A 22710-nucleotide genomic window follows, 5' to 3' on the forward strand; every position below is an offset into this window, starting at 1 on the left:
CGAGCAGGCGTCCCCTCGAGCGTTCCTGATAATGTTTCACAGGACGTTCGCCCTCACCATTGGAAAAGTGAGGTTAAGTTTACCTCATCGTCGGATGATGCAGTAGTCAGCAAGCAGTCGAATCATGACTGGCGTCAAGTTTCTAGACCTCTCAAGAGGAAAATGGTTGCAGTGGATCAGCGTCGCGTTTTATCGCCTCAAGCGCCTGGCTGTAGTCATTGGGACAGTCCAGAGCCTTTTTCTTCGTCTGTAGAAGGATCTCCTGCCAAACGTCCTGTTAGAACGTCTGGCTCTGTTAAGCGTCCAGCCCAGCATGTTGCTGAACAAGTTCCGGAATCTGTTATTCCGTCTGTTCATGCTCCGCCGCTACCGTCTGACTGAGTGGCGTCTTCTGGGCGATCGTCGCGTGACGTGAGCGATGAAGAAGGCAATTTTGTTGCTGACGCTCCCGCTCCAACTTTACCGCAAGTTGATCCTAAGTTGCCGTTGTTACAGGACATGCAGCTTAAGCTGTCTTCGTTTATGCAGTCGTTTCACTCTACTGATAAAAGAGTAACTCAACAAGTTCCCGAATGTCAGGAAGCTTCGCAGCTTGGACGTCGTAAATCCGATAAGCTTAACCGCAAACGTCAAGCTTCCAGGCGTGAAGCTGAGCTTCTAGCGAATGTAGAAGCGTGTGAACGCATTCGCCATGCAGCTAAACGTGACGCCGAACGTCAAGTTAAGCGTGATGCCAAACGTCAAGTTAAATGTGACGTTGAGCGCCAATCACGTGACGCCGCACGTCAAGTTAGACGTGACGTCGAACGTCAGGTTGATCGTGACGGCAAGCGTCAATTTGATGCCGAATGTCAGACTGTCAAACGTGACGCCAAGCGTCAAGGTCGCGCAGTTAAAAGTCAGGCCCACAAAGACATCGCTACTTCGGTTGGACTTTTGTCTGAGGAAGAGGTTGATGAACACCTTTCCTCGGCTGGCTTTTTGGAAGACTTCTGGGAGGGAGAAGAGCCTAAGACCACACAGCATTCTTTGGATCTTAGGAAAATCATGAAAGTGTTTACGGAAGTTTTTCCTAATCACTCCGTTCCTGTTGCTCCACGCTCCCCCCCTTCGGAGTTTACCCTGGGGTCGGCAGCTCAGGCGCCTATTTATACCAAGATGGTTCTTTCAAGATCTTCGAAAAGAGCCTTAAGACTGTTGGGAGACTGGCTGCAGTCCAAGAAAGATCTTGGCAAGTCTGCTTTCTCTTTCCCTCCTGCTAGACTAGCTTCCAAGTCAAGCGTGTGGTATGAGACAGGAGAAGTTCTCGGCTTGGGAGTTCCTGCCTCTGGCCAGGGCGACTTCTCAAGCCTTGTAGACTTCTCGTCGGTTGGCCATGCGACGGACTAAGTTTAACTGGACAACTTCTGAACTTGACCATCTTCTCAAAGGAGTCTTCAGAGCCTTCGAGGTTTTCAGCTTCCTCGATTGGACTCTGGGAGCCTTGGGGAAGAAAGTTGCGACTTTTAAGAATTCTGACACGGACAGTATTATTCAGATAATGTCTTGTATTGACAAAGCTGTTAGAGATGGCTCTAATGAATTAGCAGCTCTTTTTACGACTGGAGTGCTTAAGAAAAGAGCACAGATGTGTTCTTTCCTTTCCTTGGGTGTCACCGCTTGTCAGAAGTCTGAACTGCTGTTTACGCCTCTGTCTCCATCTCTGTTTCCGCAGGAACTTGTGAAAGAGGTTGCTTCTTCTTTAACTCGGAAGGCTACCCATGATTTGGTCGGCAAGACAGCACGGAAAGTTCTTCCGACTTCTTTTACTAGCCATAAACCTAAAGTAGAAACACCTTTGCCTCATTTTGCACAGCCCTTACGAGGTAGACCCATCAGTAGAGGTTACCCAAGATCCGACGGAAGAAGAGGATGAAGAGGAGATAAAAGGAGGGGATCTAGAGCTGGGCGAAGCAGAGTCTGACTGCTTTTGCCTTCAGACAGCAGTAGGGGCCAGACTGAAGAACTTCTGGCAGGCCTGGGAGAGAAGGAGAGCAGACCCTTGGTCCGTTCTTTTGCTGAAGGAGGGTTACAAGATCCCTTTTATAAAGAAACCCCCTCTTGTTCAAGATCCGATAGATCTCTCTGCCAGATACCAAGAGGACTCAAAGAGGCAGGCATTGCTGCTACAAGTATCCGTCTTGTTGCAGAAAGGGGCAGTAGAGAGGGTACAGGACTTACAGTCACCAGGATTTTACAACTGCCTATTCCTGGTCCCCCAAAAACTCAGGGGGATGGAGACCAGTCCTGGATGTAAGTGCCCTCAACGCTTTCATTCAGAAAGCAAAGTTTTCGATGGAGACTTCGAAAACTGTGGTCTCGTTGGACCTCCAGGACGCCTATTTTCATATCCCCATACATGCGAGTTTCAAACGTTACCTGAGGTTCGTTTACAGGAAGGAAGTCTTCCAGTTTCGAGCCCTGTATTTCGGCCTCAGCACCGCTCCTTTCATTTTCACGAAGCTGATGCTAAATGTGGCGAGCTTCCTGCATTCAACAGGTATCAGAGCCTCCCTGTACTTGGACGACTGGTTACTCAGAGCGTCTTCCTTCAACCGCTGTTTGGAGGATCTACGAATGACACTGAGGTTGTCAAGGGAACTGGGTCTTCTTGTCAACATAGAGAGGTCCCAACTGATTCCATCCCAGAAAATTCTTTATTTAGGGATGGAGATTCACAGTCTAGCTTTCGGGCTTTTCCATCTCCTACAAGGATAGAACAAGTCATCCTAAAGCTTCGTCTCTTCCTAGAGAAAAGAAAATTTTCGGTAAGACAGTGGATGAATCTGCTGGGAACACTCTCCTCACTGGAGCAGTTTGTCTCCCTAGTAAGACTAAATCTCCGCCCTCTTCAGTTTCACCTCAATTACCATTGGGACAAGAAGGGTTTAGAGACGGAAAGTATCCCACTTCCAGAGTCTGTAAAAAGTTGCCTCCATTGGTGGAACGACCCAATCAAACTTCAGGAGGGTCTCTCACTGGAGCAAAGGAGCCCAGACCTTGTGTTGTGTTCCGACGCCTCGGACTTGGGGTGGGGAGCAACACTGGGCAAGCTGGAGAGCTCGGGTCTGTGGACGAAAGATCAAGAGAGCCTCCACATCAACCAGAAGGAGCTGTTAGCAGTCCTATTGGCCCTTCAAGGTTTCGAAAATTCGGTTCTAAACAAGGTGGTGCAGGTAAATGCCGACAATACCACAGCTTTGGCATACATATCCAAGCAGGGTGGAACACACTTGAAGTCCCTTTACAAGACTGCAAGGGAGCTTCTAGTTTGGGCAAAGAAAAGGAATGTAACCTTACTCACACGGTTCATCCAAGGAGAGAAGAACGTGAGGGCAGATAGCCTCAGCAGGAGAAACCAAGTTATTCTCATGGACTGGACTCTGCATCAGGATGTTTGCAAGAAACTATGGCGGATTTGGGGTCGTCCGTCCATAGACCTTCTTGCAAACTCCAAAACAAAGAGGCTAGAGACCTACTGCTCCCCAGTGCCAGATCTAGAAGCAGTCCACATCGACGCTTCCCTGCTGGACTGGTCTCACCTGGACGTATACACGTTCCCTCCATTCAAAGTCCTGTACAAAGTATTACAAAAGTTTGCCTCTCACGAGGGAACCAGATTGACTCTAGTAGCTCCCCTCTGGCCCTCGAGAGAATGGTTCACCGAGGTACTTTAATGGATGGTGGACATACCAAGAAGTCTGCCAACACAAGTAGATCTACTCAGACAACCGCACTTGGAAAGGTTCCATCAAAACCTACCAGCTCTACGTCTAACTGCCTTCATGCTATCGAAAAACTCGCAAGAGCTAGAGGCTTTTCGAAGGAGGCAGCTAAGGCTATTGCTAGAGCAAGGAGGACCTCTACTATCAAGGTCTACCAGTCCAAATGGGAGGTTTTTCGAGATTGGTGCAGAACTAACTCAGTATCCTCTTCCACTACCTCTCTGACCCAAATTGCTGACTTCTTGTTAGACCTTAGGAGAAAACGCAAGTTTTATTCCACTACTATTAAAGGGTACAGGAGCATACTAGCGACCGTCTTCAGGCACAGGAACTTGGACCTCTCTAGAAACAAAGACCTTCGAGACCTCAAATCCTTTGAGACTTCTTAGGAGCGTCAACTTGAATCACCAGCCTGGAATCTGGATGTTGTCCTGAAGTTTCTCATGAGTGACAGGTTTGAGCCGTACATGCAACGAATGTTTGAAGCTGAAAAAATAAATGCATGTAATTACACTTGTAATGAATATAAAATAAAATGGGCTACCATATCTGTGATAGGCCATCTTGCTATTTACATATAGATATACATAAATATGACCTTCCTGTGGCATGCATGGATTTGGGATATGTGCTGTCATATATACTAATCTATGTATGTACACTGTGATGCATGGTTATATTTACTGCCAGACTTGCATAAAATTACTCATTGGGAGAACTGTAAAATGTGCCCCTGATTAGCCTATCCAAATGTGTGACTCTCATCTGGCTGCTATGTAGCCTGCAATATACATATAACAGTTCCGGTAGCTGTGGTTTCCGTCATGAATCTATTCATTTCCCTGTTTACCTTTTGTACCTCTGGGTGGCATGCATGCCGCTTGCCCGCCAGATTTGACCTGTCATAACTCATTATCCCACGACTTCTAAGAAAAAGAAGATATCATTGAAGAAGCCCAGGGAAAGAGATTGACAAAGGGCTCGCAGAAGTCTCCGATTGCTCACACATGAGAGGGATTGTACGGTACCAAGAACCAAACCAGACGGTACAGGATTTTATGCCCTTGCTTTACCAGTGCTGAGTCTCCTTTCGGACTGAGCGAGCATACTGTAGGTAGGGATGAAGGGATCAGTCTTTCTACCCCTCTTTATCTGTGACAACTGATCTCTCTTTCCTTATGCAAGAGAGAGAAAGAAGTGGTGGGATCATCATCTCCTCCAACGCCTATTGACGCAAAGGGCCTCGGTTAGATTTTGCCAGTGGTTTTTATCTTGAGCTTTTAATTCAGTACTTCTCCATTCATCATCTCCTACTATGCACTTCATAGTCCTCAGCCATGTAGGCAGGACCGTAAGCCTTGACTTGCATACCGTGACACCCAATCAGTTTGGATTACTTGCGGTCCTGCTATTAATGCTTGGTCTTGTACCAGCCTGATCATCCTCGCGCTGTTTATCAGGATGAGGGGAACTGCACTTCTAGACATTTTCCTGGACACTTGAGGAACACTGCTGTCTCACTCCCTAAAGAAACTTCAGTTTTGAAGGGCAGGAAGATGACTTGTAGTAAGGTTTCATTGCTTCTGTTTGATAGAGGATTCGTGGTGAGAGGAACCAGCGATCATTCTCCTTGGTCATACTTTCTCTTATGTAATCACTTTCAGGAATATGATCCTTTGTCTCCTTGCAGGTCCGGGGAAACAGTTTCCATGCATCCACGCTACCAGGAACACAATCATGTGTCTCCTTGTGGCTCATGGGGCCTTTGAAGATGTTCCCATGTGTACACTCAATCAGCAACCATGAGTTGCCTCTTCACGCGTAAGAGTGGCGATACTTTACTTTTCTTGAGTACAAGGGATCCGAACTAGATATTGTATCAGTTTTACACTCGACTGAATGACAAGATTTTCTCTCGCGTGGTCATGTTCAGGAATACGATAATCAGTCGGGATCGGTCTCCTCTTGATTCTAAGATCAGGGGAAATATTCACACACACTTACATGATAAGGAACATGATCACAAATCAGCTGTTCTTTCTTCTCATCCTTGCACGATTGCAAACATGAGCACATGACCTCTACTGACTCTTCTTAGCACTCGCACAATCCTCAAAATGTTCCATTGCATATTCATATTTGCAAACACGGTTCATCATCTCAGGCCTGCACGCTGCCCGATACTGATCTCACCCGTACTGTGCTCCTCTAGTTTGGAAGGGCATGAATGTTTAATGTTTCTTAGGGACATTTTTTGCCTATTCAGCTGTCAGATTTCTTTTGTTCCTCCCATTCTGCCTGAATCCTCCCAGCAAGGTTAATTTTTGCCATTCAAAATAGGTTTCTCAGTATTGGTCCTTGCACATCCTAATCTTTCACCTGTCCCTTTGCTAATTTGAATAATCCTTCTTTTCCTCTGCTGTGCTAAAGGCTTCCCTGTACATGTTGATTCAACACTATGTCCTTCTTCCTATATGTTCCTGCCCAGATGCCTTTTATTGGCAACTTTCAGCAAACTTTTGATAGCATGACTTCATATTGCAATTCAGACATATATTTTTCTGTCTGAAAACATTACCAATGTTCTTTTTGTTGAAACCTGAAATTAGAGAGACAAAACTTAAGTCTGTTGCAGCTCCAGAAGTAATTTCCATGCTGAGAGAGAACTCATGATTGAAGCAAACTTGGCTGCGTACTGACAATTTCCTTAGAGTTTAGTCAGTTGAGTTCGTAGGCCATGTAATGAAGAGCATTGCTCTTTCCTTCATCATTTTTATCGAGAAATAAGAACCTGCTTTTCTGGAGGAATCATCAGTTTTTATTCTTTGGCTGGTTCTTCCCGAGTCGGTCAAATGATTGTGAACCTGACATTTCAGTTTTCTCCCTTGGCTGGGATCCAAAACTTGTCTCCATAAGCCAGTTTAAGGTCAATAGGAGGGAATAAGAGGACTGTCCTTTCCCATAGAGAGTTGTCTGCTCTCCTTTGTTAGGAGGGAGTAACAGAGGTCACTCGCTGAGTGATTCCTTCGTATTTCATCAGGCAGAACGTGAGCCTGGTGTGACAGCTACGGCTGTGGCATCAGTTACAGGTACTGTACTCCAGCCACCAGTCGCTATCACTCTAGGTCAATAAAAGGTCTGTCTGCCTCGTCTCCCATTGACGAGTCTCGTAGGCCTTAACTCTTCCAGGTTATTGCCACTTCATGCCTTTGGGCACAACAAGGTTCTTAGAGCTTTGTGAGGCCAAGCTTTTCGGGACCTGTGCCTAACGAGGAAGAAACAGCTAGTCTTCAAGTCTAGCACAGCGTTTTTCGTTCCCGTCCGAGGGGATGACATAAGGCTATTCACCAACGCCCTTTTCGGAGATAGGAATACTAAGAGGAGAGGCGAAGGTTTGTGAGACCCTCACCTCGTGCGAGACTCTCGCCTCGCCTTAATACCCTTGGCAGGTTTGTGAGACCCTCGCCTTAGCACAAATGGCGGGTTTGTGAAACCCTTCTCGCTAGCGCTATACTGTACTGTAGTAGCGTACGCTACTGGGCTTAATCGTAAAGGAGATTTAATGCTGACGGTTTCTAATTCTCTTGGGCGCTTGCAGAACTTTTGCAGATCCTCGCCAGCATTTGCTAGTATCAGATGGCGTTCACGAGTGCTTGCAAGCGTTTGTGGACAATCGTCAGCGTTTGCAGACACACGTCAGCACTTTCTGGCAAGCCTATACGAATCTGCCTAGTGTTTGTGTTCTTGGCATTCTGAGATGACAAACCCCTCGTGCAAGACTTCGCTTCTGCATGGGTAACTCTCATCCCTGAGAAGTTTTGCACAACTACAGGCGTTCGTTAAAACTCTATTAAAGGCTGAAATGAACTCCTGTGGTGCATGTGCTCTCACCATGGCAAAACCTCAGGATTATTGCCCCAAATACGGTTTACTACCCAGGGCTTGAGGTAGCTGTATGCGTCAGTGTTCCCCTGGACACAACGAGTTCTCGTTAGACGTCAAGTTTCGGGAAGTATAATCCTTCTGGGTTATTTTTTTCGGCTTTGTTGCCCTATGAAATCAAGAGCTCTTTGGAACACAAGCGCAACGAGCTTGTGATATACAGTATACCCTTATAAGGTTATTATTTCAAGCCTTTGTTCCCAAGGGATAGGTATTAGCTTCTGCTTATGTTTACGAACGATAGCAAGCCCTGCCCATAAGGTGTACAGACAAACATTGTCAGCTTCTCATTAAGTTTATGAACGATAGCATGCCCCGTACACAAGGTGGCCAGACAAAGGTTTCAGCTTCTCATTACATTTACGAACGTTAGTAAGCCCCACTCATAACGCAGGCAGGCAAACCAACGGAACTATGATTGCTACACTAGCTGTATGTTTTGTTTTCCTGGGTGCATGTGCTCACTTCTTAAATATACTAAAAATTCCTTGGACAATAATGCTGCGATTCATCGCACATATATTATTCCTGCAAGCGGGCTCAGACTTGTCAAATGTTTACATGCAGGCAAAAGATGTTACACATGGGGCTGCAGACGGACATGTGCATATGCGGGCCAGTGAATTTTTTGCCGACAAGTACCGTAGACCATCTTACAATTAGAACTTAGTTCTAATAAATCATTAGTGTTAATGGCTATATACCATACTGGAAACCAGCTTATATACTGTATTACTCTTCTTCGTTCGCGTAACCAGACATACTGGATATGCTGTCTACTTTCATCCCAGGTAGTTCCTATCTAACTTTTATTGGAGGTCTTGGTTTTAAAAAATTCTGAAAGTTCACATAAGTAAATTTGTTTCCTGACAAAGGGAACATTCGAAACTTATACCAGTTCTACCGATCAGAGACGAAGAAATGCAAATGTTTTTGTTGTTCATTGGAAGGAGGAGGTCTCAGTTACAAACATTTATCAATTTTTTCTGAGTTCCGGATACAATTCATAATTTGGGTTATGCCTGTATGATCGTCCGTATCCCTGGTCTGTGTTAAGTGTCCGTAGATGGACTTATACATACATACATTACCTGTCCAACAAAAGATTAAAGACATTTCTCAATCTTACCTTTCAGAAGTAGTTGTGTGCGATTGATCGTTACCGTCCGGTCTCTTGCCTGAAAGCGATCGCTAAGGAGATTCGCTGTAATAACATCTTCCTCAGGGAGTACTGTCTACCCTGGTTTACCGATTATAACATATTCATTCGTCCAACTCTCATTGGATTGGTGGCAGATGGAGCAAGATCCTCCTCCCCTTCATAGCAGATGTGTGTAACTGGTTGCACGTCTTGACATCAACTGGAGATGTTACTTGCTACGCAATCTCTAGACCCCTTGAGAGGAGCCAAGGAGAATTGACTTTTCGCCTGAGGATCAAGGTCGCTTGTTCCACTCTTGGAACCTGCTAACCCTTAGGGGGGCAATAGGCACAATCCTTGGGTATGGTTTAACATCCTACTGGGTATTGGTTGACCAGGTAGTCCAGAGCCCTTCCCAGTTTCCGATGATCGGGTTGGTGGTGGGGGGGGGATTTTTTCTCACAGGTAAACTGCAGGAACAACCTGTCCCTGGCAGTCTTAATAGCCTTTTATGAAGGAATGCCTCCTCCTGTAGGAGTGCATAACGCTACTCACCAGGCTGCTACGGGAGACAGGTCGTAAGAAAATACCCTGGTCTATCTACTTGGGTGTGAACACAGACTCTAGTTTTGCAAGGAAATCTTGTGCAGTGTTGCGTATCCATTCACCGAGTAAGGTGGGCCGAGAAACTCGTCTACTTGACTAAGAGAGGCGTCTCACTTCTGCTACATGTAGTGTTCTCTTCAGGGCGAGTCTTTCCATCAAGACCCTCACACACAAGAAGCAAGGTCCAGAATAAAGGCGAGTTCTACGTCGTGATACCTGGGCGAGCTGAGAAAGGCATGCACCGTTAGATCTGTTGACTTTGAGAACTGGGAAAGGTGCACAAATCAGTGCACAGTTCCAACTCTCACCTTGCAGTTGGGCGAACTTGAACGAGCATCCTCTACCAGTTTTTGCCCCATGATCATGGACACACTCCTCGCAAGTGCACACAGGTAACAATTAACTGCAAGAGCTGAGAAAGGCTCGCTTTTCCAGCCATCACCATGGAAGTACACACTCCCAGCAGGACAAATGAGAAGAGGTGTGCAAGCCAGGGCACCTTACCAGCCTTTGCCTTGCCAAAGCTCACCCTTGCAAAGAGGAATGGCATGTAGCATCCCCTTCACAGACCAACCATCTTCAGACTGTTCCACCTTTGTTCGAGACCACACTTAGCAAGGTCTTTCTGTTAGGGGATCAAGTACCTGCAGAGCTTTCTCTCAAGAGACAAATTGCTAGCACCAGTGGCAAAATGGCTGGGACATCTATCATTTCTCGAGAAGTTAGGTCCTATTGGCCGTCTCCACATACGATCTCTATAGTGACAGCTGATGACCTTCTGGTCTTTGCACAAAGACCCACCGAGTACCCTAGTGCCAGTGGGACCCAGACAGAAGAGAGACCTGAGTTGGTGGATGTCGGACACCAAACTCCTCAGAGGAGCAGATCCTCTCTCTCTTCCCCTAGACATGAGTCTTTTTGTAGTTTATATGTGACATATTTGTTTTTGACGTTGTTAATAGTTTATATATGACATATCTGTTATGACGTTGTTACTTTTTTTAGAATGATTTACTGTTAATTTGTTCTCTTCAGTTATTTATTTCCTTATTTCCTTTCCTCACTGGGCTATTTTTCCCTATTGGAGCCCCTGGGCTTATAGCATCTTGCTTTTCCAATTAGGGTTGTAGCTTGGATAGTAATAATAATAATAATAATAATAATAATTTGTTGCTCTTCACAGACACATTAAAAGAAGGGGGGACTCATCTGTTACACCGGACCTCATCCAGACTCTGTCCAAATCCGAAAGGCGGTGCCACAAAACCTCCTGGAAATGAGGGCAGCCTATCTGACCCTCAGGTACCTTCATCACCTCCTTTCAGGGCATTATGTAGTGCTGATGAGTGTCAACACTACAGTAGTGTTCCACTCAAACAAACAAGGAGAGACCTTTACACAGTATCTATATCTGCTAGCTGTGAAAATCCTAAGGTGGATGGAAGAAAATTTGGTAGCCTTAACAACCCACTTTATCCGGGGCAAGAAGAATGTGCTTGCGGACAGTCTGAACAGGAGGACTCAGATAGTTGGCTCTGAATGGACAATCAAACTGTACTTGACGTCGGAAACTTCTGGTGTACCACTCACCAGTACCGGAACCATAAGCGTTCAAGCAGGATGCTTTTCAACACCCTTGGGACAGGATGGATGTCTATGCGTTCCCCTCCTTCTGCCTAGTAAGGAGGGTATTGAACAGGGTAAGGGCATTGCAAAATCTAGCAAAGACCCTGGGATCTGCTGTGGCAACATAGAGAATGGTTTCTGGACCCTCTATATCTGCTCACAGAGGTACCAAGAGAGTTCCCTCTACTTTCCGAGCTTCTCAGACTACCTCACATGGAGATTTTCCACCAAGCGATACCATCGCTAGGTTTTCACATCTGGAGGCGATCCAGCAACTACTCGCAAGAGGGGCTTTTTGAAGCTGGTTGCTATGCGCATGGCAAGATACCTCAGTGAGTCGTCGTCTATAGTGTATCAGGCGAAGTGGTCCGTCTTTTGTAGTGGAGGTTGACGGGGTATCTCTCCACTCAGAGCTGGTATTCCAGCAATAGCGGAGTTTTTACTGTTCCTCAGGGGGGGAAAAAACTCACTCAGTGTCGGTGGTGAAAGGCTTTTGTTCATCCTTGAACATTGTCTTCGAACTGAATCAAGTTAACATTTCTTCCTCGCCGGAATTGTCACTCCTCATATGGAACTTCGAGTGTTCTGGTCCTTAGTCGAAAGTTGGACCATCTCCTTGGAACATTGCCAGGGTCTTACGTTCACAGAAAGGAGTCCCTTATGAGCCTCCACGTCAAGCCTTGGATAAGGAAGTGACCTCAAAGACGGTTTTCTTTTCGCCCTGACCTCTGCAGGTAGAGTCAGCGAGCTACATTGTCTTTCATACGTCATCACCCATTCGAGGGGATGGGTGGCAGGTCACACTCGGTTTCGTCCCTGAGTTTGTTGCAAAGACTAAACATCCGTCCCTAGCGAATCCTAGATTTGGGCCCTTTCGGATTGGGAGTCACTAAACAGTAACAGATGATACTGATCAACTGTTACTATGCCTTATAAGGAAGATGAGGTTATATCTAATAAAGATGAGAAGAGCTCGACCCCAGATCAAGAAGCTGTTCGTCAGCACGGGGAAGACCAAGAGGAGAATCACAGAGAACTCAATCTCCTCTTGGATCAGGCGAGTAATAGGAAAGGGCAAGGGCCTCAGACACCTCGACGTCAAGTAGATGTCCCCATGCCCATGATGTCAGGGCAGTAAGTACTTTTCTGGCATTCCGAAATAATTTTTCTGTTCAGCAGGTACTTCAAGCAGGCAGGTGGAAACGTCAAACAACATTCACCTCCCGCTACCTGCAAGAAATAACTGACAGGAGCCTAGACACATTCTCAATAGGTCCTTTGGTGGCTGCTCATAACGTGATCTAAACACTTCAGCTCCTTTGCCGGACAAGTACCAGTGGTTCGAGGGCAAAGGATTACCCGCGAAGTAAGTATAGGATGAATGTGGCAGTGACTGGGCACTTCCTACTTCATCTTCCCCTCTCTTGGGGCGCAGCATTTGGGGAACTCTGCACAGCTGACCTGCTTCTTCTGTTGGTGAGTTTCACGCTCTTTGGACAATCATATATACATGTATATATGTGGTATGCCTCCATCCTTCTGTCAGGGGAAGGTGGAAAGAAATACCGTATATGTTAGTAGAGGCCACGGCCCGAATAACTATGATGTATGTTCCAAGAGATTGATTCCTTATTTGCCAGCCATAATTGCCCAGGCCGTTTTCCGACAAGGATAACGTGGTGCAGGATCCCTCAACTATACAGAGGCCATCTCGGGACAGTTGCCAGCCATTTGGTTTTGGACTTCCACCTAAAGGTGAGTCTCCAGAGTAATGAGCAGAAGTTTTGTATTTTGGAACAAATGACAAATTTGGAATTAATTTGTATTGTTTCCGTGCAATACAAACCTAGAGCTCTTTACACATACAGTACTGACCTGCCAGCAACAACACCCTGAAAGCCCTGCTGCAATTACAAAAGTGACGGTTAGTCGCTAGTGCTGGTGTGAGCGGGAAGGTTAACCTACCCCGCTCCCTGTCCCCACTAACTAGTGGTGGGTAGTTACACCCTGACAAAAAGCTTTTCGGCTGGTTTCAGCTTCACCAAAATAATACTCCATAGTAAAGAGCTCAAGGTTTTCATTGCTAGGAAAAAGACAAATTACTTCCAAACTTGTCATATTTAGTTAAGTGATTTTTATTATCATTATCATTATTATTATTACTTGCTAAGCTACAACCCTAGTTGGAAAAGCATGATGCTATAAGCCCAGGGGCTCCAACAGGAAAAATAGCTCAGTGAGGAAAGGGAACAAGGAAAAATTAAATATTTTAAGAAGAGCAACAATATTAAAATGAATATCACTTTATGAACTATAAAAACTTTAACAAAACAAGAGGAAGAGAAATAAGATATAAGATAGAACAGTGTGCCCGAGTGTACCCTCAAGTAAGAGAACTCTAACCCAAGACAGTGGAAGACCATGGTACAGAGGCTATGGCACTACCCAAAATTAGAGAACAATGGTTTGATTTTGGAGTGTCTTTCTCCTAGAAGAGCTGCTTACCATAGCTAAAGAGTCTCTTCTACCCTTACAAAGAGGAAAGTGGCCACTGAACAATTACAGTGCAGTAGTTAACTCCCTGGGAAAAGAAGAATTGTTTGGTAATCTCAGTGTTGTCAGGTGTAAGATGACAGAGGAGAGTCTGTAAAGAATAGGCCAGACTATTCGGTGTCTGTGTAGGTAAGGGGAAAGAACCGTAACCAGAGAGAAAGATCCAATGTAATACTGTCTGGCCAGTCAAAGGGCCCCATAACTTTCTAGCGGTAGTATTTCAATGGACGGCTGGTGCCCTGGCCAACCTACTACCTTCTATTGAATTGACATTGACCTGCAAATGTGTTAATCAGGCAATGATTGTACAGTGAACCCTCGCTACTTCGCGGTTCGACCATCGCGGATTCACCACTTCGCGGATTTTTTCCATAACCCATATATATACAGTAATATATATATACAGTATATATATATATATATATATATATATATATATATATATATATATATATATATATATATATATATGTATATATATGTATGCATGTATTTATGTATATATGTATGTATATATGTAGGTATGTATATGTGTATACATATAAATATATATATATATACACACACACATATATATATATATATATATATATATATATATATATATATATATATATATATATATATATATATATATATATATCTAAAGTAGGAAGATGTGATGTAGTTCTAAGGGAAAAAAGTATGGGAAATATGTCTGGGTAATAAGCAAAGCTCTACCTCCAGTTTGTTTCTTCATTATGATCAGAGATATATGTAAACAAAACATTGGTTGCCATTTTTTATCGTGCTTTTTAGCGTGTTTAGGAAACGCATGATATAAAATCGCCTTTAATATTTGTGCCTGTTTTAGTTTAGGGTACTGTAGTACATGCATTAAGTGTTCTGTACATTAAAGGGTAGTTTGTTAACAGTACTACGTAAAAGGGAAGGTTTTAAAAGTCTGAATATACATGTTGAATAAATAGGTAAATATGGTGTCACTACTTCGCGGATTTTCACCTATCGCGGCCGCGTCTGGAACCTATCTACCGCGATAAACGAGGGTTCACTGTATTCTGAAAGTAATAACTTGATGTATTTTGGAAAATTTTGCTCTAGGTCTTTTGACGCTTATTGAAAAGTAAAAAGATTTTTACTACTCTATTGAGAAGTATTATTTTGATACAGTATTCCGTTATGAGAAGTCAAACAATTGAATTTTTCTCCTGATACTTTTGTTTCATTTCAGGCGGATCAACTTTGCACACAAATTGATCGAGATCGAGATGAAGCACATCATGTCGTCCATCGGCAATGACTTAAGTCAGTTCGTCATGCACTTGCAGCATGTAAAGGTAAGTCATTAGACTAACTAGAATTATTTTAATTTGATAAAAAGGTTTTAATCGATGATATATTGTACAATGTGATGCCATAAAACCTTTGTTTTATCGTACACTGATTATGCATGGTAAGGTGTGTGACACCGTAGCTTGATAGTTTCTTGTAGTGACTGCCACTTCATCATCCTTGTGAGCTAAGGAGAGGGGATTTGGGGAGCATATAGGTCTAATTACTGAGTCATCAGCAACCATTGCCTGGCCCCAGTTGTGTCCAATTGTTGGATTATATTATTTTCATATAAAAAAAAGACTTGCGACAACCCACGTGTTAAATTTAATCAGATATTTAAGTGATTTAGATAATACAGATGTTCTAGTCTCAAGTAAAACTTATTGAGTGTTGTCATCTTATGATTTATTTTGATATATTTTAATTTTAGAGAAAGGTGACTTTACCTACATTTATTGTGAAGTGTAGCATAGCAGATATTTTGTAGACCATTAAATAGAATAGTTAATAGATTTTGATTAATTAGTAAGACTATCGTATTAACCTTTGAGATAGCAAGAGATTGAAATACTCCTAATCTGATATTTCATTCCAGGCTGACCAGCTGAAATCGAAAGTGGGAAGAAAAGCATTCGTTCCGGCCCCAACTTGTGACCTGGATTTTGGTCCTCAGAGACCTGGGTTTGGGCTACCCCTTAACCCCTCCCTTGCACAGTGTTCCATAAGAAAAATTGACAAGATGCAAATTTTCTAAGGCCAGAGATACTTTGCAACGGTGACCATTTTAGTCTTAAACATGTAAGCCGTAGGGACTATGACTTATAGTCTACGAGCCCCACCCAGAGACCAGCCCCGGGCAGTATGGAACGAACGAAATGAAGAATGAGGTGTAGGCGTACATCAGCGTGTATCCAAGTCTTTTCGTCATTTGGATTCTGAGCATGTGAAGGTAAGGCATTGATATAACTGGAATTATGGTATTGTTATCAATTTGTTCCTACACAAATACAAATCCTCGTCATTTGTATGAGCAAGCTCTTGACTCACTTATTACCTCCGCCAATGATGTAATGAAATTGAGTCGGTTTATTTATTTATTTATTTGTCTGTGGACAGGATTACGTCAAATCTACTTGATGAATTTTAACAAAATTTTCTCCCCAGGTAGAACTTAGGCCATTGATAACTTCATTAACTATTGGAGATGATCCGGTACCGGATCCAGATTTTAGATCTGGATTTGCATTTTTCACAATTTTAAAGATTATGTCTAAAGAAATTGACACATTGAATTTTCTCCAAATTCTAACAATGGACAGCTTTTATGCATCGTACGAAACCATGAAAATTTGGAGGTGATCCGTTCCATTGCTGGGCGGAGGGATTTGCCTTTTCTTCGGCACCTCCTTAGTTGTCTTCTCTATTCTAATTCTTTTATTTTCATCTCTCTTTTTTCCACATCTGATACATATATTCTTCTTTGGGCTCAGGCCATGTCGTCCTGATGGAAGTTCTTTTAAGTGTAGCTTCCTAGGGTATATTTGACTAAAGTGATATTGCCAGAGAATTTTACCTTAAGGTCTCCAGAAATCTAACTCCTGGCACGAATATCCCTAACTTTTCCTTTTAGGGATATCGCCTAATATCAGAGGACTTATTCTTGACACGCCACATAGCTATCTTCACCCCGAATAGCGTTTACGCTTCGAGGGGGAAAAGTAGCAAGAAAACGAAAGGGGAGCCGTTTATAAGGTACCTCTCCTCCATTACTGTTTGAGTCTCTAGATGACATCATATCCGTCCGCCATCTTCATTCCTTTCATAGTAGCGCCATTGCTCGGTGATTTTCCTGTGTTCTCTCGTTATTTTGGAAGTTTTTGGATTAATCATGCTTTCTCCAGCCTCATCTGCCTCTGGAAAGTTGAGTATTGATCTTTACATTGTATAAATGTAAGCTCTTGCCTTATTTTAATATGAATTAAAGTTAAATTAAGGTTGCAAGAGCTGTTGCCTAACCGGAGGCGTCATGGGCGCTGTCGTTCGTAACGCATGAGTTATTTAGTTAGCCAGAACGACTTTCCCGGTGTTAATAGCTTAAATATCTTTAGCTATTTAGCCTTCATTGCTAGGAATTCTTTATATTATGCCGATAGTATTGATATCAGCTTTGGCAATTTAGGTAACCGAACCATGTTTACGCTAGGCTTCCTAGCCTAGGCGTTCAGTTTTAGTACTTTCATGCATGATATAATAGATTTTCCTAGTGTTATAATTTTAATGAAGCCTTAGGTGTATTTTATCGTCGTCGGCGCCCACTCGTGTCCGAGTATTGGGTTCTGTCGTTAGCCATCAGCCTCCTATCTATGGGGTGGGTGCTTATGCCTGATGTGGCTGTTAAGTCCTAGTCTGTGGTGGAAGAGTCGCAGACAGTGTTCACAAGGGAGGGTAGGTGGTGGGCGGGGCTGTTCTAATCGCTCTCTCCTTCTTCTCCTCCTAGCCTCCTCATTTTGTCTCCTCCTCTCCTCGAAGTCCACGGTGCCATGGTGTACTGTACTCCTCCAGGTTTTCCTGTCCCTGGCTGTTTCTTCCCATGAGGAAGGATCGATGTCAGTTAGAGCCAGGGTGCGCTTTAGTTGATCTTTATAGCGCATTTTCGGGGCTCCTCGTGGTCTGGTGCCCTGGGTCAGTTCTCCGTTGAATATTTTCTTTGGGAGCCTAGATGGCTCCATCCTATGCACGTGTCCTATCCAGCGGAGGCGGTGGTGGATGATGGTGGCCTCCACGCTGGACAGCGAGGCACGTTCTAAGACTTCAATGTTGGTGGTGTGGCTCTCCCAGGGGATTTTCAAGATCTGCCTCAGTTTCATTTGTTGGAAGCCTTCTAGGTTTTTAAGATCGTTACTATATAGCGTCCATGTTTCACATGCATACAGGAGCGTGGAGAGGACTACTGCCCTGAACACCATTATTTTGGTGGTCATTGTCAGTGCGTGGTTGTTAAATACGCGGCGGTTGAGTCGGCCAAAGGCGGAGTGGGCTGCCCTGATCCTGTTCTCCACGTCCTTTTTGCTTGTGGGAGCTGATGTTAGGATGCTCCCTAGGTAGGAGAACTGGTCCACCTGTTCTAACGGTTGGTCATTCACTGTGGTATTGAAGTTGGGGAGCATCAGTCCTGGTGGATGTTGGACGAGGGTCTTGGTTTTGTCTGAGTTGACTTGCATCCCAAAGCGTTCGTAGGCAGAGTTGTATGCATCAGCTAACGACTGCAGGTCCTCTGCCGTCTGACCTGGGGTGGCATTGTCGTCAGCATACTGCAGTTCTCGCACTGCACACAAGGTGGTCTTGGTTCTGGCGCGGAGTCTAGCGAGGTTGAAAGCGCCTCCATCCATGCTGAAACGTAGGTCGACTGAGGGTGTGTCTGGGGGAATCTCGTTGAGCATTGCTGTGGTGTATAGCGAGAAACACGTCGGGGCCAGAACACAGCCCTGCTTCAGGCCGCCGTTGATGGGGAATGGGTCTGAAAGAGAGTTCTGGTGGCAGACTCTCCCAACCATTCCGTCATGGAGGGCACGCACCAGCTTGACAAAATCGGGTGGGCAGCCATATCTTTTGAGGACAGCCCACATGGCAGGTCGAGGTACTTTGTCGAAGGCCTTTTTCAAATCCCAGAAGATGAACATTATGGGCTGTTGTTGTTCGAGGCTCTTCTCTTGTAGTTGTCGCGCACAGAAGATCATGTCTATGGTCCTGCGGGAAGGTCGAAAGCCGCACTGGGACTCTGGCAAGACGTCTTCTGAGAGAATAAGGAGGCGGTCAAGGAGAATCCGAGCGAAAATCTTACTCGCGATGCCTAGTAGTGATATTCCCCGGTAGTTGTTACAGTTCTCCCTGTCTCCCTTCTTGAAGATGGTAGTGATGTTTGCATCGCGGAAGTCACTGGGGGGGGTCTTGGTCTCCCATATTTTCAGTATAAGGAGCATCAAACGGTTCCTCAAGCCGGGGCCACCGTGAGTGAGGAGCTCCAACGGGATGTTGTCTGGCCCTGGGGCTTTGCCGGGCTTCATGCGCTGCAGGGCCTTGTTGAAGTCATGGATGGAGGGTGGTAGTGCCATCCAGTGACGGACGGGATGCTGCGGGGTCATTCGCAGGAGATCGTCTGGGGTGTCTGCTTGGTCATTGAGGAGGTTCTCAAAGTGAGACCTCCACCTGGCCAGGATGCCCTCGCTGTCGGTGATGGTCGTGGCCCCATCCGCGTCCTTCAGGCTGCCCACTGATGACCGTGTGGGACCGAATATTTCTTTTGTTGCTGCATAGAAGCTGCGCAGGTCACGTTGGTCAGCGAAACTCTGTATTTCTGCAGCTTTTCTTTGCCACCAGGTGTTCTGGGCATCACGGATACCTCTTTGGCAACCAGCTTCAGCCACCTTGTGAGCACATTTGTTAGCTGCTGTTGGTTGGTTTTCCAAAGTCAGGCGTGCTTGTCGTTTGGTTTCAATGAGAAGAGAGATGGTAGCATCATTCTCATCAAACCAATCCTGCCGTTTCTTGGTGGTGAAGCCTAGTGTTTCCTCTGCGGCACGGGCCATGGCGTTTCTGAGGGTGGTCCAGTGGTGCTCGACAGTGGCCTGACCCACAGGGTCTGCGAGGTATTGTTCGCAGGCCTCCTTGTAGTTCTGTGCCACCTGTGGGTTGCGGAGCTTACTACAATCAAAGCGTTGGTGTGGTACGCTGTCAGGTGCCCTTCTGGGTGGTCGTAGGGTCATCACGGAGAGTCGGGAGATGAGGAGTTTGTGGTCCGTCCAGCAGTCGTCCGCTCCGGGCATGGATCGGGTGATGCGGACGTCTCCTCGGTCTCTGGCTCTGGTCAGGACGTAGTCCAGGGTGTGCCAGTGTTTAGACCGTGGGTGTCTCCATGTGGTCTTTTGTCGCTTTGGTAACTGGAAGATGGTGTTGGTTACCACAAGTTGGTGTTCTGCACACAGACCCAGTAGGAATTGGCCATTGGCGTTGCAATTTCCAATGCCATGGCGGCCGATGATTCCCTCCCACAGGCGATGGTCTTTGCCTACTCGGGCATTAAAGTCGCCAAGCACAACGAGCTTGTCATTGGTGGGCACTGCCTGGATGGTGCGGTCGAGCTGGGTGTAGAAGGCAGCTTTGTTATCATCGGTTGAGGTCATAGTCGGGGCGTAGACAGAGATCAGGGTGAGATGTCTGTCCCGCGTGATGGGGATGCGGACAGTCATCAGGCGCTCACTGATGGCCTTGGGAGCGAGGTTGTGCTGCTGCACTAGCTGGGAACGGATGGCGAAGCCGACACCGTGGATGCGAGGCTCCTCTAGGGCCTTGCCTTTCCAGAAGATGGTGTAGCCTGTTCCAGCTTTCCTGATGTTGCCCTCTTCGGGTAGTCTGGTCTCGCTAAGAGCCGCCACATCAACATTGAAGCGGGCTAGCTCCTTGCAGACGAGGGCTGTACGTCATTCCGGGCGGTTGGTGTTCGTCACGTCTTGAAGGGTGCGGATGTTCCACGCACCTAAGGTTAATATTTTTTTCTTGTTATTTCGACCACATTAGTGGGATGTCCGCCAGCCGCGGTGAGCTGACCAGACGGGTTTGCCGTGTCCGATGTTTACCCCACCTTTTCTAGGGGCCTCCCCATGTGGGGTGGGCTGCGGTGTCCTCAATAGGCCAGCCCAGTCACGAGTCCAGCTGCCGAACTCTGGTGTCACGGCACCGTCACCAGAGAGCGACTGAATCTTAGACGCGCCGCCTGAGTGCAGTCGTGGGCTAAGGGCTTCCAGCTATCCAGGCCTGCCCCCTTCACCCACAGTGCTGTCACCTCAGGACTTGCTGGTGGTGGTGATGATGATGATGGTGAGAAAGAGATGAAGAAGGGTGGAGGAAACGACAGAATGCCAGTAGCTAGGTATATTGTTTTGGGTGGTCGTGGCTTTGCAACGGCCACGCACACACACTTGGCCCACATCATTTTCACCGCGGCTCAAGACATATGAGACAGGCGGCTTCTCCGATGTTGGTTGCATCGGGCTGCCGGGTTCTTGTTATGTCAAGGCCCGCCTTGTTGCCTGCCCGACAGGCATTGCCCTCTTCCGCCGGTGCTGGGAAGCTCCGCCGTATTTTATACATGTAAGATAAATTGTTAGCATAAATTTTCCTCTTCCAAGATAGTATACGAGAGAGTTTCGGTGATTTAGGTAATCGATTCTCACTGCCACTAGGCTATTAGCCTAGTGGCTTTAGTATACTTTCATACATGTTCCCCGATTACCCTTATGTGTCGTTTTTATTGATACACACGGAGATAGATATCTCCTAATTCATTGATAAAATGACACTTATCTCATATGGAGATTTAAGGGCAATCTCCTCTTCCCTCCGAGTTAGCCTAGGCTATAACCCTAGTCTATCATGCCTTGAGTTGTCATTTAAGCATGATTAGGCTAGGGTTTTCTGTCCTTTCCCTTTAACCGCAGAGGCAGGTTTTTGGGTTTTGGTCAGACCCTCAGAGTATTTAGTCTGTTGCCGGTGGCTGGCTGACAGGGTGAATAGTATTCCCCTGCTGGACTAGGCTACCGGCATAGGTTCTACCCTGCCGGCAGCTCTAGCTAGTTGCCGGCAACCGGCAAGCTGCCGACAGCCGGAGAGGTTGCTGACCACTGTGTATAAATACCTATTGCTGACTGGCATGGAATGCCAACAGCCGGCTCCGGCGAACTGCCGGCCTATACTACAGTCAACTATACTGTATATCGACTGATCTATACCCTGGTGCTAGCCTGCCGGCTGGAACTACAGTATATGATTATAAAGTAGCCAGTATATTTGCAATATACTGTATAGATCATATTGCAAACAGAAAACTACAGTATAGATTATACAGTTGCCAAAATTTTCCAACATACCCTGTGTTGTCATGCACAGCCTATTGTCGAGACCATACAATACAAAGAAAGTAAGCTCTTTCTATGAGCTGATTAGTGATCACTGATAACAATCCCCAATCTTAAACCCTCTGGAAGCTGATGTTAAGTTACGCTTACCTATCCTTACAGGATAGAGATCTTCCAATGGGCTCTTCAAAATAGAATGACCCATGGTTTCAATTTTGAGGGAGGTCACAGCAATTGAATGGGCAGAAAACACACGTATGTGTCTTTCCTATTTCATTTCTAGCTTATCTATCCTAAGCTACATGCACAAGGCAAAATATTTATTATAATATTTGTATACTTTATCCTGTGTGATGAATCACCGTATACTCATTGTATTTTCCTCTCTTTACAGGCGAACCAACCCAAGTGCAAGAGCGTCTTCTGCAACGTTAGAAGTAAGAACTTCTGCGGCCATGAGGTGTACAGGACGCACGCAAGCTGTTCCATCACCAAGGAGACTCTGAAGTATTGAGACCCTCAGGTATATAATATCGGTAAAACCTTGGTTACAGAGGCTTTCGATGACTCCCAGTCAATGGAGTCAAGTGATGCAGCAAGGGAGAAGCTGTGTAAATGGGTCCGCGGTTTTCAAAAGAATACCACGGGGCCTTACCTTCCAAGCGAGAAGATGTGGGCTCTTCTTTTCCCTAGGGCATCTAAAGATGCGGTTATCCTTCAGCCTCACCCAGAGATCCCTTGCGTCCAGATAAAAGTGGAGTCTGATGTCTCGGACGCGATGAAGGACATCCAGCTAGACGACAGGATGTCAGAAGTGTCAGAGGACACTGAA

The 22710-nt window shown here is 45.6% G+C and overlaps 1 long non-coding RNA gene across 1 annotated transcript in view; it reads left to right on the top strand.

The window, feature by feature from the left end:
- LOC137637162 (uncharacterized) overlaps positions 1-22710 on the top strand; it is a 35666-nt gene that overhangs the window by 3188 nt on the left and 9768 nt on the right. The window contains exons 2-3 of the long non-coding RNA XR_011043432.1: positions 14864-14969; positions 15563-15916. This is a non-coding gene — a long non-coding RNA (uncharacterized lncRNA). The remainder of the gene's footprint in view (positions 1-14863; positions 14970-15562; positions 15917-22710) is intronic.

The sequence above is a fragment of the Palaemon carinicauda genome, unplaced genomic scaffold (assembly GCF_036898095.1).
Source record: "Palaemon carinicauda isolate YSFRI2023 unplaced genomic scaffold, ASM3689809v2 scaffold562, whole genome shotgun sequence".
In the NCBI taxonomy this organism is placed as follows: domain Eukaryota; kingdom Metazoa; phylum Arthropoda; class Malacostraca; order Decapoda; family Palaemonidae; genus Palaemon; species Palaemon carinicauda.